Source organism: Meriones unguiculatus, chromosome 10 (genome assembly GCF_030254825.1).
Source record: "Meriones unguiculatus strain TT.TT164.6M chromosome 10, Bangor_MerUng_6.1, whole genome shotgun sequence".
NCBI classification, from domain to species: Eukaryota; Metazoa; Chordata; class Mammalia; order Rodentia; family Muridae; genus Meriones; species Meriones unguiculatus.
Genome location: NC_083358.1, coordinates 27,002,861 through 27,022,814, shown reverse-complemented (window position 1 = coordinate 27,022,814; position 19,954 = coordinate 27,002,861). Strand labels below are relative to the sequence as shown.

Here is a 19,954-nt window from a genome sequence, read left to right as displayed (position 1 = left end):
CTGACAATAAGAAACAAAACTCAATGGTGTTATTGAATTATTTTTTATAGAATAAATATAAAATTTGGTCAGAATTGCTAAACTATATCCCCATCATATACAAAGTTAAAGTATATTGGAGAATGTATGTGTAGATTTTTGTCCTTAAGTGTGTGTAGTTTAACAAAACTTTGCTTTCTAATGTTATTTACACCAAGTTTTATCTGGTATTAGCCCATCAAATGAAGCTTTTGATTTTACACTTAGATGTCTTTAAGATGATCTACTTTACACACTGTTAGTTTCTCTCAAAATTTTAGTTTTCTTTCCCATACTATTGTTTTCTTTTTTTCTGGGGTATATTCTGTGAGTGACAGCCATATGTTTTGTACATAGGCACATTTTTAATCTGTAATGTGGACATCTACTCTTCTTTTATAGTATATATACTACCTTCTGACTTTTTCATATTTTTTCATAGTGTATTTCCTAGGATTTTCTGCTTGGGCATTGCTTTCTTACCTAAATTAGAACAGAAGTGTACTACCCATCATCATTGCATATTGTTCTGCTTGCAAAAAGTCTTGATCACTATTTCCTATTACTTACAATGCAGCCAGTTTTGATGAGACTGGCTAAGCTAGAGTCAGATGGAAGGGGAGGAGGACCTTCCTTATCCATGGACTCAGAGATGGGCTTAGGAGGAGATGAGGGAGGGAAGGTGAGATTAGGAGGGGAAGAAGGAGGGAACTACAGCTGGGATACAAATAATAAATAAACTGTAATTAATATAAAAATAAAAATTTATCAAAAAAGAAACGAAAGTGGGGCATAACAACAGTAACTGAGAAAATCTAAAGAATCATTAAATCATATTTCAACAGACTATAAGACACAAAATTCAGAAATCTAAATGAAATGGGTGATTTTCTTGATAGATATCACTTACCAACATTAAATCAAGATCAGGTAAAAAATTTAAATATGCTTATAACCCATAAGAAAATAGGAGTAGTCCTTAAAAGTCTCCCACTCCCTCCCCTGAAAAAACCCCTCAGGGCAATATGGTTTCAGTACAGAACTCTACTAGGCTTTCAAAGAAGAGCTAATACCAATACTCTTTAAACTATTCCACAAAATAGAAACAGAAGAAACATTGCTAAACTTATTCTATGAGACCACAGTTACCCTGATAACTAAGCCCCTTAAAGGTCCAATATTAAAAGAGAATTTTAGACTAATTTCCCTATGACCATTGACCTTCAAAAATAGTCAATAAAATACTCACAAACCAAGTCCAGGAACACAAAAATCTATCATCCACCATGATCAATTAGGCTTCATCCTAGGAATGCAGGAATGGTTCAACATATGAAAATCTATTAATGCAATGCCCCATATAAACAAGCTGAAGGACTAAAATCACTTGATCATCTCCATAGGTACTGAATAAGGTTTGATAAGATCCAATACACCTTCATATTTGAAGTCTTAGAAATATCAGAGCTGTTTCCAGCTTCTGGCTATTACAAATAAGGCTACTATAAACATGGTTGAGCAAATGCCCTTATTATTTACTTGAGCCTTTTTTGGGTATATGCCTAGGAGTGGTATAGCTAGATCGTGAGGAATCGCTATTCCTAGTTGTCTGAGAAAGCTCCAGATTGATTTCCAGAGTGGTTGTACAAGTTTATATTCCCACCAGCAGTGGAGGAGGGTTCCCCTTTCTCCATAACCTCTCCAGCATGTGTTGTCTCTTGAGTTTTTGATCTTAGCCATTCTGATGGGTGTAAGGTGAAATCTTAGGGTCATATTGATTTTCATTTCCCTGTTGGCTAATGAGGTTGAACATTTTTTTGTTTCTCTGCAATTCAATATTCCTCTATTGAGACTTCTCTGTTTAGCTCTGTACTCCATTTTTTAATTGGATTACTTGATTTTTTTTTGCTGTTTAACTTCTTTAGTTCATTATATATACTGGATATTAGTCCTCTGTCAGATACAGGGTTGGTGAAGACCTTTTCCCAATCTGTAGGTTGTCATTTTGTTCTGACGACCGTGTCCTTTACTTTACAGAAGCTTTTCAGTTTCATGAGGTCCCATTTATTGATTGTTGCTCTTAGAGCCTGTGCTGTTGGTGTTCTGTTCAGGAAGTTGTCTCCTGTGCCAATGAGTTCAATGCTCATCCCCACTTTTTCTTCTAAGAGGTTTAGTGTGTCTGGTTTTATGTTGAGGTCTTCGATCCACTTGGACTTTAGTTTTGAGCAAGGTGATAAGTATGGCTCCATTTGCATTTTTCTACATGTAGACATCCAGTTGGACCAGCACCATTTGTTGAAGATGCTGTCTTTTTTCCATTGAATGGTTTTGGCATCTTTGTCAAAAATCAGGTCTCCGTAAGTGTGTGGATTTCTGTCAGGGTCTTCTATTTGATTCCATTGATCCACCAGTCTGTTTGTATGCCAGTACCATGCAGTTTTTACTATTGTTGCTCTATAGCACAGCTTGAGAGCAGGAAAGGAGATACCTCCTGAAGATCTTATACTGTAGAGAGTTGTTTTAGCAATTCTGGGTTTCTTGTTGTTCCATATGAAGGTGAGAATTTTTCTTTCAAGGTCTGTAAAGAATTGTGTTGGTAATTTGATGGGAATTGCATTGAATTTGTGGATTGCTTTTGGTAAGATGGCCATTTTCACTATATTAATCCTGCTAAGATCTCTGAGAGATCGTTCCATCTTCTGATATCTTTTTTTTTTAAAATTCTTTCTTCAGAGACTGAAAATTTGATGCAAAAACTGTGGTATATCTACACAATGGAATATTACTCAGCAATAAAAAACAAGGAAATCATGAAATTTGCAGGTAAATGGTGGGATCTGGAAGAGATCATCCTGAGTGAGCTATCCCAGAAGCAGAAAGATGCACACAGTATATACTCTATCATATAGACATATAATATAGGATAAACCTACTAAAATCTGTAAACCTAAAGAAATTAATCAAGAGGGAGGACTCTTGCTAAAATGCTCAATTCCTATCCAGAAAGGCAAAGAGGCTGGACATCAGAACAAGAAGAAAACAGGAAACAAGTTAGGAGCTTCTCACAGAGGACCTCTGAAAGGCTCTGCCCTGCAGACTACAAATGCAGATGCTGAGACTTATAGGCAACCTTTGGGCAGAGTGCAGAGAATCTTATGAAAGAAGTGAGAATCAGTAAGATCTGGAGAGGACAGGAACTCCACAAGGAGAGCAACAGAACCAAAAATCTGAGCACAGGGGTCTTTTCTGAGACAGATACTCCAACCAAGGACTATGCATGGAGATAACCTAGAACCCCTGCATGGATGTAGCCCATGGTAGTTCAGTATCCAAGTGGGTTCCATTATAATAGGAACAGGGAATGTCTTTGACATGAACTGATTGGCCTGCTCTTTGATCACCTCAGCAGCCTTACCAGGCCATAGAAGAAGACACTGCAGCCACTCCGGATGAGACCTAATTGACTAAGATCAGAAGGAGGGAAAAGAAGTCCTCCCCTATCAGTGGACTTGGGGAAGGGCATGCATGCAGAGGGTGGAGGAAGGGAGGGATTGGGATGGAATGAGGGAGGGAACCATGGGGAGGGGATACAAAGTGAATAAAGTATAATTAATAAAGAATTAAAAAATAAAAAAAGAAGTATCAGGGATGCAAGGCACAAATCTAAGCACATTTAAGAGAGTATGAAGCAAGCCTATAGCCAACATCAAGCTGAATGGAGTGAAACTTAAAGCAACCCCACTGAAATCAGAGCCAATGAAAGGCTGCCCACTCTCTTCACATCTCTTCAATACAATGCTTGAAGTCCTAGATAAAGCAATAAGACAACTAAAGTAGATCAAGGAGGTACAAATTGGAGAGGAAGAAGTCAAAGAATCACTATTGGAGGATGATATGTTAGTATATATAAGTGACCCCAAAAGTTCTACAAGGGAACTCCTACAGCTGATAAACATCTTCAGCAAAATGGCTGAATACAAAATTAACTCAAAAATATCAGTAGTCCTCATGTATAAAAGTGATAAAATTGTCTGAGAAAGAAATTAGGGAAACAACTTCCACGGTAGCCAGGAATAATGTAAAGCAGCTTAATCTAACTCTAACCAAGCAAGTGAAAGACCTGTATGCCAAGAACTTCATGTCTCTGAAGAAAGAAGTTGGAGATAATATTAGAAGATGGAAAGATCTCCCATGCTCGTGGATTGATAGGATTGATATAGTAACAATGGCCATTTTACCAAGAGCAATCTACAGATTCAATGCAGTTCCATCAAAATAGCAACGTAATTCTTTACAGATCTTGAAAGAACAGTTCTCAACTTCATGTGGAAAAATAAAAAATCCAGAATGTCTAAAACAAACCTGTACAGTAAAAGAACTCCTAGAGGGATCTCCATCCCTGATTCCAAGCTGTACTACAGAGTAATAATAATAAAAACTTCATGATACTGGCATAAAAGAATGGTTGATCACTGGAATAGAATTGAAGATCCAGAAATAAACCCAGAGGCCTGCTGGGACCAAGGGTTATCAGACGTTGACCTAGCATAACTCTCACCAGAGAGGCTTCTCCCAGTAACTAGTGGAAATGGATACAGAAACCCACAGCCAAATATTAACTGGATCTTGGGGAATCCTGTGAAAAGGGGGAGAAAAAAATTGAAGGAACCAAAGTGGTCAAAGATACTACAAGAAAACTTACAGAATCAACTAATTGGGCCAACAGGAACTCATAGAGATTGAACAGCTAACCAACCAAAGATCATGCATGGGATGGACCTAGACCTCTGCACTTTCGTAACAGTTTTGCAACTGGGTCTTCAAGTGAGACTTCTAAAGCTGGAGCAGGAGCTGTCTGTGACTACATTGACTGCCTTTGGCTCATTTCCTCTAAATTGGCTGCCTCAATAGATGATATGCCCAGTTGCACTGCAAACTGATATGCTGGTTGATATCCAAGGGAGGCCTCACCTTTTTTTTAAAATAATTTTTATTTTTTTAATATTAATCACAGGTTATTTACTTTGTATCCCAGCCAAAGTCCCCTCCCTCATTCCTTCCTAATCCCACCCTTCCTCTCTCATCCCCTCCCTGTCCCTTTCCAAGTCCACTGCTAGGGGAGGTCCTCCTCCCCTTCCATCTGACCCTAGACTATCAGGTATCTTCAGGACTGGCTGCAATGTCCTCCTCTGTGGCCTATCAAGGCTGCTCCTCCCTCCGAGAGGTGGGGGATGGACAAAGAGCCAGCCATTTAGTTAGTTTCAGAAATAGTCCCTCTTCCCCTTACTAGGGAAGACGTACTTGGATACTGAGCTACCGTGGGCTTCTTCGAGCAGGGGTTCTAGGTTATATCCATATATGGTCCTTGGTTGGAGAAACAGTCTCATAGAGGTCCCCGGGCCCTGATATATTTGGGCCTGTGGAGTTTCTATCCTCTTTCGGTCATACTAACCCCCCCTTTTATCATATGATTCCCTGGACTCTACTGAAGGTTTGGTTCTGAGTCTGAGCATCTGCTTTGATATGCTGCTAGGTAGAGTCTTTCAGGGCCCAACATTTTCTAAGGAGAACGGAAGAAATGGTGGATGGGGAAAAAGGGCAGGAGAGGAAGGAGGGGAAGTTACAATTAGGGTGTAGAGCAAATAAATAACTAATAATAAAAAAAATCACTAACTCCTAGATATTTGATTTTTACTATGAAATAAGCCCAATTTCTTCCTTAATTGGAAGTAAAAGTAAAGTTTCTCATAAATATGACAGAGAAAAATATTTTTGACTGATCACTAACAAGCATGAGCTCCAAATTTCATCCCCACATATACTCTATGCAATACAAACAGGAAACCATTCCTCTACTTAATTACAAGTATCAATAACAAGACTTTCATCCTCTCTATATGAGTGCGAGTTTGTACATACCTGTCTCAGCCTCAGTTCAGGGCAGTTTGAAATTGCAAGCCTAAGTAGAAAGCACACAGCATCACCATTGTTTTAGAGATCATAAAATCACAATCATAAAACATTGAAAAATATTCTAGGTAACCAGGCATTTATGCTTGAAATTCTTAGAGTCCTCCTACCTGTTTGGCTCTACTTTTAGCAACACATAATAAATGTTATATGATTTGCAGAAGGACCATCTTCTATGTCAGAATTCAGTGGCAAACATTTTTTGTTTATTTTTTTATTTATTACAATTTATTCACTTTGTATAGCAGCTGTAACCCCCTCTCTCTCCCTTCCCATTTCTACCCTCCCTCCTTCTTTTCCTCCCATGCCCCTCCCCCAGTCCTCTGATAGAAGGGAGGGGGTCCTACTCCCCTTCCTTCTGACCCTAGTCTATCAGGTCTCTTCAGGATTGTCTGCATTGTCTTCCTAGGTGGCCTAGTAAGGCTATTCTCCCCACCTCAGGGGGAGCTGATCAAACGGCCAGCCACAGAGTTCATGTCAGAGACAGGCCCTGTTCCCTACTAGGGTACCCACTTGGAAACTGAAGAGCAATGGCTACATTTGTACAGGTATTCTAGGTTATCCTCATGCATGGTCCTTGGTTGAAGTATCAGTCTCAAAAAGATCCCTGGGTCCAGATTGTTGGTTCTGTTGCTCTCCTTGTCCAGCTCCTGCCCTCTCCAGGTCTTTCTATCTCCTACTTATGTAAGATTCCCTGCACTCTGCCTAGAGTTTGGCTATAAGTCTTAGCATCTGCTTTAATACCCTACTGGGTACAGTCTTTCAGAGGCCATCTGTGGTATGCTCCTGTTGTTCCCTGTTTTCTCCCTTTTCTGATGTCCACCCTGTTTGCCTTTCAGTATGAGGATTGAGTAACTTACCCAGGGTCCTCCTTCTTGCTTAGCTTCTTTAGGTGTACAGATTTAAGTATCTTTATCCTATATGATATGTCTAATATCCACTTCTAAGTGAGAGCTCCAGTGGAGCAATCTGTTAGTGCATGGTACTTATATGTCAGTGGTGGCATACTTTAAACAATGAAAAGATGTGTCAACTAAAGGTGACTGCCCTTGATGGGTTTGTTTATTTCAAAGTCCATAGCTCATGGCTTCATTAAACAAGTGTTTAATGTGTTTTAATGAATGTTTGGTCCACTGAGAATATATTCTTTATGGTGTTTAAAATTGTTTAATTAGTCAACTATCTAATTATCTTTTTAATTAAATTGATGAGCTATAATCAATAAAATTACTTAACAATTTAACTCCAGCATTATGAACTTAATACACATGAAAAGCTGCCTGAAAATAGTCAGAAACCATGCTTGTGAGAGAGAAATTATCATTAGGCATATTTATTAATTGAAGTTATTCGAATGTATCACAATATCAAAAGAAATCTGCAAGTAAAATCCGAAGGTTAATTGTACTCTTTCTTGGTTTCTTGAACTGTTTTCTCCGTAAATGTGCTCTATAATCCTCATTTTGCATTCTTATTTTCATAGAAATTAACATCTGTCTTTCTTTAATTAGGATACTCTATTTTTCACACTAGTAGTTTCTAAAAATTTTTCCCCGGTACTCAACGTTGATTACATTTTTTTAGTCTCGCAAAATTAGACTTTTCAAAACTCTAATATTCTTATAGTGTTATGTACTTGGGAATATTTCTTTTGGTATGAATTTGAGAACCTTTGGAGGTGGTCAATTGGTGTGGGGTGAAGGAAAGCACATATTAAGAAACAACATTGGAAATGCATTTTTCCATGGGATGTTGGCATAAAATGAAAAGGAAAAAGGAAAAGGCATCGCTTTGAACACTCATAATAAAGTTGACAACCTCTAGGAAGAAACAGTGTTTTTAGCATGTTAGGAACAGTTAAAACATAGATATCTTATATTTATGAATATTCAATAAAATTGATTATCGTCTGTTTAAGAAACAAAATACTGCAGGGACCGATCAGTTAAGAGCACTTAAGTTCCTGCCAAGGAGCTAGGTTCAATCCCCAGTGCTGTCATGGTTCACAATCTTATGTAACTCTGGGTTTGTGGGATCCAACAGCATTTTCTAATCTCTGAAGACACAATGCATGTAGGGATTGCATAGAAACACACAGAGGCAAAACATCCATATAGATTTTTTTAAAGTAAGAAAAAATATTTCCATGAGTTCCCCAAGAATGAATGGGAACCAGAGGGCATGCATGGGACTGATTAGGCCCTCTGGTTATAGCATATGTAACACTTGTGCATCTTGGTTGTCCTGGTGCTAGCTCTTTTGCCTGCCTTTGGGACCCTTTTCCCCTAGCCTCAATAAGAGAAGATGTGTCTAGTTTGTTTGTTTGTTTGTTTTTCCCTGAGAACCAGGCCAAAGGGGAAGAGAACATGGTAAGTTCTGATGTAACTTAGTGAGCTGGGGTGGGTTGGTAGGAGAGCTCCCCTTTTCTTTTTTTTTTTGAGCATTTCATTATTATTATTATTATTATTATTATTTACACTTTATTAATTTTTTTTCTATTTTTAAATTAAATTTTTATTGTTTTTTTTTTTTAATCAGTTACATTTTATTAACTCTGTATCCCAGCCATGTCCCGATCCCTCATTCCCTCCCAGTCCCTCCCTCCCTCCCTCCCTCATCTCCACCGTGCCCCTTTCCAAGTCCACTGATAGGGGGGACCTCCTCCCCATTCATCTGATCCTGTTTTATCAGGTATCTTCAGGACTGGCTGCAAAGCCCTCCTCTGTGGCCTAACAGGACTGCTCTTCCCTTCGGGGGTGGGGAGACCAAAGAACCAGTCATTGAGTTCCTGTTAGAAATAGTCCCTGTTCCCCTCACTTTGGGAAACCAATTGGTTACTGAGCTACCACAGGCTACATCTGAGTGGAGGTTCTAGGTTACATCCATACATGGTCCTTGGTTGAATGTCAGTCTCAGAAAAGACCCTGTGCCCAGATATATTTGGTCCTTGTGGAGCTCCTATCCTTTCCCCATCAGACTAACTCCCCTTATTTCTTATGATTCCCTGTACTCTGCCAAAGGTTTGGTCATGAGTCTTTGCTTTGAAAACACTGCTAGTTAGAGTCTTTCAGATGCGCTCAGTAGACTCCTGTCATACATTCAATGCACATCCCATCTGTCTTTCTAAATGAAGATTGATCATCTTACCCCATGTCTGCTCAATTGATTATCTTTTTTAGGTGTATAGATTTCATTATGTTTATCATATCTTATAGGTCTATATAAGTGAGTATATCCCATGTTTGTCTTTCTCCTTCTGGGATATTTTACTCAGAATGATCTTTTCTAGATCCCACCATTTGCCTGCAAATTTCATGATTTCCTCCTTTTTGATTGCTGAGTAGTATTCCATTGTATAAAAATACCACAATTTCTGTACCCATTCCACCGTTGATGGACATCTGGGTTGTTTCCAGGTTCTGGCTATTACAAATAGAGCTGCTATAAACATGGTTGAGCAAGTGTCCTTTTTGTGTACTTGAACAAACTTTGGGTATATACCTAGCAGTGGTATAGCTGGGTCTGGAGGAAGCACTATTCCTATTTGTCTTAGAAAGCGCCAGATAGCTTTCCAGAGTGGTTGTACCAGTTTACATTCCCACCAGCAGTGGAGCAGGGTTCCCCTTTCTCCACAACCTCTCCAGCATGTGTTATCGCTTGAGTTTTTCATCTTGGCCATTCTGATGGGTGTAAGGTGATATCTCAGGGTTGTTTTGATTTGCATTTCCCTGATGGCTAATGAGGATGAGCATTTCTTTAAGTGTTTTTCTGCCATTCGATATTCCTCTGTCGAGAATTCTCTGTTTAGCTCTGTTCCCCATTTTTTAATTGGGTTACTTGGTTTGCTGTTTTTCAGCTTCTTTAGTTCTTTATATATACTGGATATTAGTCCTCTGTCAGATAAAGGGTTAGTGAAGATTCTTTCCCAATCTGTAGGCAGTCGTTTTGTTTTGATGACGGTATCCTTTGCTTTACAGAAACTTTTCAGTTTCATGAGGTCCCATTTATTGATTGTTGCTCTTAGAGCCTGTGCTGTTGGTGTTCTGTTCAGGAAGTTGTCTCCTGTGCCAATGAGTTCTAGGCTGTTCCCCACTTTTTTTTCCAATTGATTTAGGGTATCTGGTTTTATGTTGAGGTCCTTGATCCACTTTGACTTTAGTTTTGTGCAGGGTGATAAATATGGATCTATTTTCATTTTTCTGCATGTAGACATCCAGTTGGTCCAGCACCATTTGTTGAAGATGCTGTCTTTTTTCCATTGAATGGAATTGGCTTCTTTGTCGAATATCGAGTATTCATAGGTGTGTGGATTTATTTCTGGGTCTTCTATGCGGTTCCATTGATCCTCCTTTCTGTTTCTATGCCAGTACCATGCAGTTTTTATTACTGTTGCCCTGTAGTACAGCTTGAGATCAGGAATGGAGATACCTCCAGATGATCTGTTGTTGTACAGGATCGTTTTGGAGATTCTGGGTTTTTTGTTTCTCCATATGAAGCTGAGAATCTTTTTTTCAAGGTCTGTAAAGAATTGAGTTGGTATTTTGATGGAAATTGCATTGAATCTGTAGATTGCTTTTGGCAGTATGGCCATTTTCACAATGTTAATCCTACCAATCCATGAGCACGGGAGATCTTTCCATCTTCTGATATCTTCTTCGATTTCTTTCTTCAGAGACTTGAAGTTTTTCTCAAACAGGTCTTTCACTTGCTTGGTTAGGGTCACACCAAGGTACTTTATGTTATTAGTGGCTATTGTGAAGGGTGTTGTTTCCCTAATTTCTTTCTCAGCCTTTTTGTCTTTGGTATATAGGAGGGCTTCTGATTTTTTTGAGTTGATTTTGTATCCTGCCACTTTGCTGAAGGTGTTTATCAGCTGAAGGAGTTCTCTGCTTGAATTTTTGGGGTCGCTCATGTATACTATCATATCATCTGCAAATAGTGACACTTTGATCTCTTCCTTTCCGATTTGTATCCCCTTGATCTCCTTTAGTTGTCTTATTGCTCTGGCTAGGACTTCAAGTACTATGTTGAAGAGATATGGGGACAATGGACAGCCTTGTCTTGTCCCTGATTTCAGTGGGATTGATTTAAGTTTCTCTCCATTGAGTTTGATGTTAGCTATAGGCTTGCTATATATTGCCTTTACTATGTTTAGGTATGTGCCTTGTATCCCTGATCTCTCCAAGACTTTAAACATGAATGGGTGTTGGACTTTGTCAAATGCTTTTTCGGCGTCTAAGGAGATGATCATGTGGTTTTTCTCCTTCAGTTTGTTTATGTAGTGGATTACATTGTTGGATTTCCATATGTTGAACCACCCTTGCATGCCTGGGATGAAGCCTACTTGGTCATGGTGGATGATATCTTTGATGTGTTCTTGGATTCGGTTTGCAAGTATTTTATTGAGTATTTTTGCGTCAATGTTCATAAGAGAGATAGGCCTAAAGTTCTCTTTTTTTGTTGGGTCTTTGTGTGGTTTAGGTATCAAGGTGACTGTGGCTTCATAGAAAGAGTTTGGTAGTGTTCCTTCTGTTTCTATTTTGTGGAATAGCTTGAGGAGAATTGGAGTTAGCACTTCTTTGAAGGTCTTGTGGAATTCTGCGCTGAAGCCATCTGGTCCAGGGCTTTTTTTGGAGGGGAGACTGTTAATGACTGCTTCGATTTCCTTGGGAGATATAGGGCTATTCAGTCTTTCTACCTGATCTTGACTTAGTTTTGGTAGATGGAATCTTTCAAGAAAATTATCCATTTCATTTAGATTCTCAAATTTTGTGGCATATAGGCTTTTGTAGTATGACCTAATAATTGTTTGGATTTCCTCAATGTCTGTGGTTATGTCCCCATTTTCATTTCTGATTTTGCTGATCTGGATAGTTTCTCTCTGCTTTTTAGTTAGTTTGGCTAAGGGTTTGTCTATCTTGTTGATTTTCTCAAAGAACCAGCTTTTTGTTTCATTGATTCTTTGGATAGTTTTATTTGTTTCTAGTTGATTGATTTCAGCCCTTAGTTTGATTATTTCCAGCCGTCTGCTCCTCTTAGGTGTATCTGCTTCTTTTTTTTTCTAGGGTTTTCAGTTGGGCCATTAAGTTGTTTGTATATGATGTTACGAATTTCTTCTTGCAGGCACTTAGTGCTATAAATTTTCCTCTGAGCACTGCTTTCAATGTGTCCCATAAATTTGGGTATGTTGTGCCTTCCTTTTCATTGAATTCTAGGAAGTCTTTAATTTCTTTCTTTATTTCTTCCTTAACCCAGCTGTCATTGAGTAGTAAGTTGTTTAGTTTCCATGTGCGTGTCGGCTTTTTATTGTTTCTGTTGTTGTTGAGGTTGAGCTTTAGTCCATGGTGGTCAGATAGTATACAAGGGATTATTTCAATCCTTTTGTATCTGTTGAGGCTTGCTTTGTGGCCCACTATATGGTCTATTTTGGAAAAGGTTCCATGGGGTGCTGAAAAGAAGGTGTACTCTTTTGAGTTTGGGTGAAATGATCTGTAGATGTCTATTAGGTCCATTTGATTTAGGGATTCTGTGAGTGCTTTTATTTCCCACACTTTATTAATTTTGTATCCCCCCATAAGCCTCTCCCTCCTCCCCTCCCGTTCCCACCCTCCCTCCCATTTCTGCATGCATGCATGCCCCTCCCCAAGTCCACTGATAGAGGAGGTTCTCCTCTCCTTTCTGATCTTAGTCTAACAGTTCTCGTCAAAGTGGCTGCATTGTCCTCTTCTGTGGCCTGGTAGGGCTGCTCCCCCCTCAGGGGGAGGTGATCAAAGAGTGGGCCAATCAGATTATGTCAGAGGCAGTCCCTCTTCCCATTACATACCCACTTGGACACTGAACTGCCATGGGCTACATCTGTGCAGGGGTTCTAGGTTATCTCCATGCGTGGTACTTGGTTGGAGTATGAGTCTCTGGGAAGTTCCCTGTGTTCAGATTTTCTTGTTCTGTTGCTCTCCTTGTGGAGATCCTGTCCTCTCCAGCTCTTACTATTTCCCACTTCTTACATAAAATTCCATTCACTCTGCCTGACAGTTGGCCATCAGGCTCAGCATCTGCTTTGATAGTCTGCAGGGCAGAGGCTTTCAGAGGCCCTCTGTGCCAGGTTCCTAGCTTGTTTCCTGATTTCTTCTTCTGGCTTTGAGAGGCCCTCTGTAGCAGGTTTTTAGGTTGTTTCCTATTTTCTTCTTCTTCTGGTGTCCATCCTCTTTGCCTTTCCAGATGGGGATTGGACATTTTAGTTAGGGTCCTCTCTCTTGCTTGGTTTTTTAGATGCATAGATTTTAGTGGGTTTGTCCTATGTTGTATGTCTATATGAGTGAGTATATACCATGTGTGTCTTTTTGCTTCTGGGACAACTCACTCAGGATGATCCTTTCCAGGTCCCACCATTTACCTGCAAATTTCATGATTTCCTTTTTTTTCATTGCTGAGTAGTATTCCATTGTATAGATGTACCACAGTTTCTGCATCCATTCTTCAGTTGAGGGGCATCTGGGTTGTTTCCAGCTTCTGGCTATTACAAATAAAGCTGTTACAAACATGGTTGAGCAAATGTCCTTTTTGTGTACTTGAGCCTCTTTTGGATATATGCCTAGGAGTGGTATGGCTGGATCTTGAGGAAGCGCTATTCCTAGAGCTCCCCTTTTCTGATGCGATTAGTCTAACTAAAACTTGATATGCCAAGGCTATTTAATGTCCATACTCCCCTATTTACTGAAGAGAAAAAATGGAGGAGTTGATAGGGTAAAAATGTGGGGGAAGGTGAGGAGAGGAGAGAGGGAAAACTTATTCAAATATAAAGCAAATGAATTAATTTTTTTAATTTTTATTTTTTATATTAATTACAGTTTGTTTACCTTGTATCCCAGCTGTAGTCCCCTCCTTCATTCCCTCCCAGTCCCACCCTCCCTCCCTCATCTCCCTGCCCTTCTCTAAGTCTACTGATAGGAAAGGTCCACCTCCCCTTCCATCTGACCCTAGCTTATCAGTTCTCATCAGGACGGGCTGCAATGTCCTCTGTGGCCTAGCAAGGCTGCTCCTCCTTGGAGGAGGGGGAGGCCAAAGAGCCAGCCACTGAGTTCATTTTAGAGACAGTCCCTGTTCCCCTTACTAAGGAATCCACTTGGGTTCTGAGCTGCCATGGGCTATGTCTGAGAAGGGTTCTGGGTTATATCCAAACATGGTCCTTGAAGATAAAAAAAAAACATAAAATGCCTTTCTGTAAAACACAGGTTAATATTAATACTGTTTAATTTAACTGTTCAAGATTTTGAAATTTTCCTTATTAGTATGTGGACAGAAGCTTTATCAATGCCACTATCAAAACTTGCAAACAAATGTTCAACTCTCATAATAAAAGTCACAGTTTGCTAGAATATAGTATGCTTCCATTCAAGCCTATAGTGACCTGTGTAAAGACAAGTTAATTGATACTGCAACTCTCCACAGTCTACACAGCAATGATGGATACAGAATATATGCTTTATTTATCCCCAATACAACTGAATAATACAATTCATATTGGTACCTGGCTCCAAATAATGACTGAGAATAAAAATCTTGTGCAATTTTTTACTTAATATATAATCAGGCTTAATTTTTATATTTACCTTGGCTGCATCAATCTCTTTTTTCTTAAATTCAAATGAACCCCATTGTCTTCTGGGGAATAATTATGTATCTTATCAAGCAGGAACTTAGCAGAAGTCCCCATGAAAATGACAGTCATCCTCACAGGAACGCCATTTTCTACCTTATTAATTAAGTATTCCCCTCTTTGTAGCTTTCTCTCCTGTAATTGTCTGTACAACTGCAAGCAAGAGTAGCTGTTGCAGAGATTATAAAGCAGATGACATATTAAAAAAAAAAAAGCTCATTGCAGTGTAAATATTTAACTTGAAAAGAGTAACAGAGAGGAGGCAGAGACATGGAATGATAGGCTGTATACACTTATGCTAACAAATATCATCACTCATGCCATTCTTAATCTTTACACACACACACACACACACACACACACACACACACACACGCACACACACACCTCATCTGTCTTCTCTCCATGTGTTACCCTCTTCAAACTACAGTAAGCAGTTTGACTCCTGTGGACATACAGTAGTTCACCAGATCTCCCTTACAGGCGATAAGAGGAGGTCAGTGCCCAAGTGTTTCATTTCGTGCCTGTCAAGCCCTGGGAATATTTGACTCTGGGTGCTTTGCTTTTTTCTCATCTAGGTAATGGTATTGTGAACAAATTGTACTTCGCAGACAATTTTGGCAGTTTTGGCAATTCGAGAATTTAATAAGTATAAGGCTCTTCAAACCATTCATTTATTATTATCTCCTGGTTTTTATCTTTGTTGGTTTGTTTTCTTTTTGACTCTCTGGAGTTTTACTTATTGGTTCTTTGGTCCTAGAGGAAGGCGTTGGTCCTCTTGGTGGTGAATCGCGGCTTGTGTTGATGCCACAACACGCGGTGTGGTAACAGAAACTTGATCTTCTGGAGTCCTGGAACTGCTTAACAGCCAGTGGGCGGCCGTGTCCGGGTGCAATCTCTTCCATCTTAATGATCTGGAAGGAGAGTGCGCGGGCACTGTGTAACTGCTCCAGCAGTTGTCAGGCCCTGCTACACTTTGTGCGCGCCACTGCGGGAGTCGTAGCTTAGCCTGAAGCCAAACTTCTTCACTCGCAGCGGTGACTTCTCCAATACCTGCCGCAGTACATTTCTCCCCGACGATGTCTTCATCTTTACCTGCGACATGATGTACCAGAAGCAGGACTTGGCCACCACATGGTTGGGTGCAAAGATGCGCATTTGGTGCAGTGTGTGTGGGGGGGTAATTGCTCTTTGGGGTGGACAAGCAGTGCTCCACCATCACCTTGTATTCCCGAAGAGTGTCCGACGCCTCCAAGGCGGTCCGTCCTTCCCCTCCACCACTCACAAAAGGCTATTATCTCCTGTTTGTGGAACTCACAAAAAAATCTGACATACTCATTATTTTTTTTTTTATTTCATGCCTTTTCTTTAAACTCATCCCTTTGTTCTTTGACTTTTCTTTTCCAACTCCCCGTTACTACCTGATCAGAGAAAATGAGGGCAACTGATACTGTGATCCACATACCTTGCGTTGTGTTCAAAGGCTGCCTCTCTAAATAATGTAGTCTAATAAGTACTGAAAGAGAACGGAAAGGAGGAGCTGATTCATACGCTCAGTCTGTTTTCACAGCTTTTCATACTCAATGAAATGTGCTCTAGAGATGAGATCCTCACTTCTGAAACTGTCAACATGTACGGTCTAGGGCAACTCAGAGCTTGAACATTTGTTTAGAATGTACAAGGCACTTGGTTTAATCCTCAATGCAATCAACAAAAGAAAACTATTGTCTAACATTTACAGCTGATCAGTGTGACAGAACTTACTGAGAGAAATGCCCTTGCATCCGTTCTATTTCTTTATGTAAGTCTACCCAAATATAAGCAGGAGCTAAGGTGGTTTCTATAATGCTTCTATGAAACATTGGACCCTATATGAAGCTCTGGCTCTTTAGTTCTAACAACTGTATGCATGCTAAATTGATCTGAAGGAGCAACGCGACTTGACTATTACAGCTCATTTTTCATCTCTTGGTCCAGAGCCCATTAAACCTGTATGAATGTGATCCCATTCTATGATATTTATAGTAGAACAATGAGCATGTTTGCTCTTTTGAAACTTGGTTATGTGGATGTCTTGTGTGAGATACAGCTGCCTGTTGTATCAAACCAACTGCCTAATCGTCTCTGTAAGTTCTTACATTCATTCCTATTTTCCTACCATCCCTTTCCAGTGCAAACACTAAGGACTTTAAGTACTATAAATGTTTCAGAAACATTTAGGAATTTCAATGTAAATAGAGGTAACAGTGAGGATACATAAGATTTTATGATGGGGCTGGAGAGATGGCTCAGAGGTTCAGAGCATTGCTTGCCTTTCCGGAGGTCCTGAGTTCAATTCCCAGCATATGTTGGCTCATTGTATACATGATAAAACAAATAAATCTTAAAAGAAAAAGAAAACCGCAGTTAATTATAAAAAGAGAGATTTTATGATGAAGGCACATTTAATATGCATTGTATTATTTTATTAATAGAATAAATTTTACCTTGAAAGAATGAGATGTCACTATTCAATCTTGCTCAGAAAATTAAAAACTCTTAGTTATTTAAAACCTGCCTCCATTATGATGGAGCAATATTACTATATGTATTTGTCTTCCTCTAAATGTAGTGGATGGGTTTATATGTACACCTGTGCATATTATTACATGAAATATGAGGCTCCTAATAATAGTAATAACACCAAAATATGAAACACAAGAGCTGAGGCCAACTATTTTTTCTGGTTTACTGCACTGAGACACTTTCATAAACAGTATCTGTTTATGAGTTGTATGGAAGCTTAAAAGGCCTTATGTACACATTATGAAGAAGCTCACAATGAAGAAAAGGCTATGGCAAAACAAGAACAGCAACAAATACAGACATGAAGCCTGCAAGTTTCCAAATAAAAGGTATGAATCAGCACATCTAAGACATTTACTAAAACTCAGGAGACAGAAATATTACAATAGAGTATGCCAGGGTACTTCCTCAGTTTCTCCATCACATGAACAAAGTAAAGCTGTCTTTACAAAGGCTTCCAGGCAAAATCAGAAGATGCATTTCCAGTAACTCAGCACTTTAATCTAAAAATGATAGAAAAACAGCATAGGACTATAGTAAGAAATAAACAGAAAATGAGAAATGCCAACAACCATCCAATGTAAAAGAAAATCTACAGAAAACTAAGAGACAACACAGAATTTCTTCAACCTCATAAAAGACATTTACAAAAATAGATGTGGTTGACCACATGTGACATCAGAGTAAATGGGAAAAAAATGAATTTATTTCTTGAATTGGGCACAAGATAACTTTTCTGAGAGGCTTCATCCAGCATCTGATGGAAGTAGATGCAGAGCCCCACAGGGAAACACTAGACAGAGCTTGGGGAATCATATGGAAATGTTGGGGGAATGATTGAGCGAACTGGAGGAGTCAAGCATTCCACAAGAAGACCTACAGAATCAACAAACGTGGTCCCCCTGGGTGCTCAAAGAGAATGAACCATCAACCAAAGAACATGGCCAGAGGCCCCCTGCACACAGGCAGCACATGTGAAGCTTGGTCTTCCTGTGGGTTCCCCAGCAATTGCAGAGGGGCAGTCTCTGATTCTGACTATGCCTGCCTTTGGATCCTGTTCCCCTAACTGAGCCTCCTTGCCTGTCCTCTATGGGAAAGGATGTGTGTAGTTCAGCAGTGACTTAATGTGCCAGGGGGGGTTGGTACCCATGAAAACCTCCCCATTCTCTGAGGAGAAGGAGAGGGGAGAAGGTGGGGGAGAGACGGCTGTGTGAGCAGGGTACTGGGAGGAGAGGAGGAGCAACTGTTTTCCAGATGTAAGTTGAATAAAGAAATACATAGATGGAGAAAAAATAAACCAAGATAAAATAACAGTGCTTAGGGGGGGGGAAGGAGAGAGGATGGGACTGAGGGGAGATGAGGGAGGGGGCTTCAATTGGGATATATAATGAATAAATTGTGAAGAAACGTTAAAATAAAGAAACATAAAAAAAGAATGAACAGGCAGATGTATGGGTAAATGTGATGGATGGCTAAAGTAATTTGTATATGTTTAAAGAAAACAGCTGTTAGCAAATGGGATTAAGTGCTTTAAGAAGGCAAACGAAAAAAAAAACATAATTCTTTGTGAAGAGACTGGGGAGTCAACATGAAAGAGTCAGAATGAGCAGTGAAAATAACAGCCTGCTGCTACGTGTAATAAGAGAAGAATGGTCGTCCTGATGACAAGACCGAAAGAGCAATGCCTTGAGACATTAAATGGCCTGTCAAGATCAGACTGAGATAAAGAGTGAGATTTGCCTGGGCCAGAGGGGCAGAGTTAGAAGTGGGAGAAAATGTATTTAAAGAGATCTGAGGCAAGGCAGCATTGCAGTGCCTGCCAGGATGTGTTAACATGTTTCATGTGGGTCTTTTGTGATCCACAGCTGGAGGTGGGGAGTGAATCCTGTACCTTAGTGACATAGTGTTCCACTTACAGAATAAGCTTGAGCAAAAACTGCCGTCATGCAACACTTTGAAATGTGAGACTCCTTGCCACCATCAGTTACTGACCATACAGTTACGGAAATGTGCCACAGAGACAACCTTTAAAACCTTTGTTCAGTATTACCACAATTTAATAGTTTAGGAGGAAACTACATGACTTCCAAGAGCTTATATCCTATCTAGAATATTAGCATATTTTGTTGTTCAAGCTCATTTTGGCTTTTTAATGTGGTAGATATCTGATATTAATAAACAGTAAATATATGTTAATGCATAATGAATATTATAATGAATTCAATATTACATTAACCGAAGCTATCACACACTTGTCCTAACCTGATCAGTTTATTTTTCTACTTTTAATTTGCAAAGTGAAATCATTGATGACCAAATAAACTACAGAGCCTTTATATCATATTGTGCAAATTGAGATCATTTAAAATATAATTCGATTACTCACTTGGACATTTATGTGGATTTGCGGAAGCTGAATCTGGAGACTGAGCTACGTGGTTGAAATGTCACGAATAGCAATTACCTGGGAAACAATATATGTTGATTGTTCAGGAACTGACTTTAAGCTGAAAAGGTTTAAAACATAGCAAATGTGAATTAAAACATTTTAAAATAAAAATTATCCAGAATGAGTATTTAATATGCTATGTGCTAGTAGTACATAAAACAGGCATATAATGATTATAAAATTACAGACAAGATACCTTTAAGTTCTTACTAAAACTTTAGTACATAAATATATCTAAATATTCTTAATTCATGCAGGAAAAAGTAACACTAGAAACTAATAGAACCTGAAGTCTA

General features: G+C 39.3%; 1 pseudogene; it reads right to left on the bottom strand.

Annotated features, from left to right (window-relative positions):
- Window positions 1-15,400: 15,400 nt before the first annotated feature.
- Window positions 15,401-19,155, bottom strand: LOC110560471 (large ribosomal subunit protein eL20-like; annotated as a pseudogene).
- Window positions 19,156-19,954: the final 799 nt, after the last annotated feature.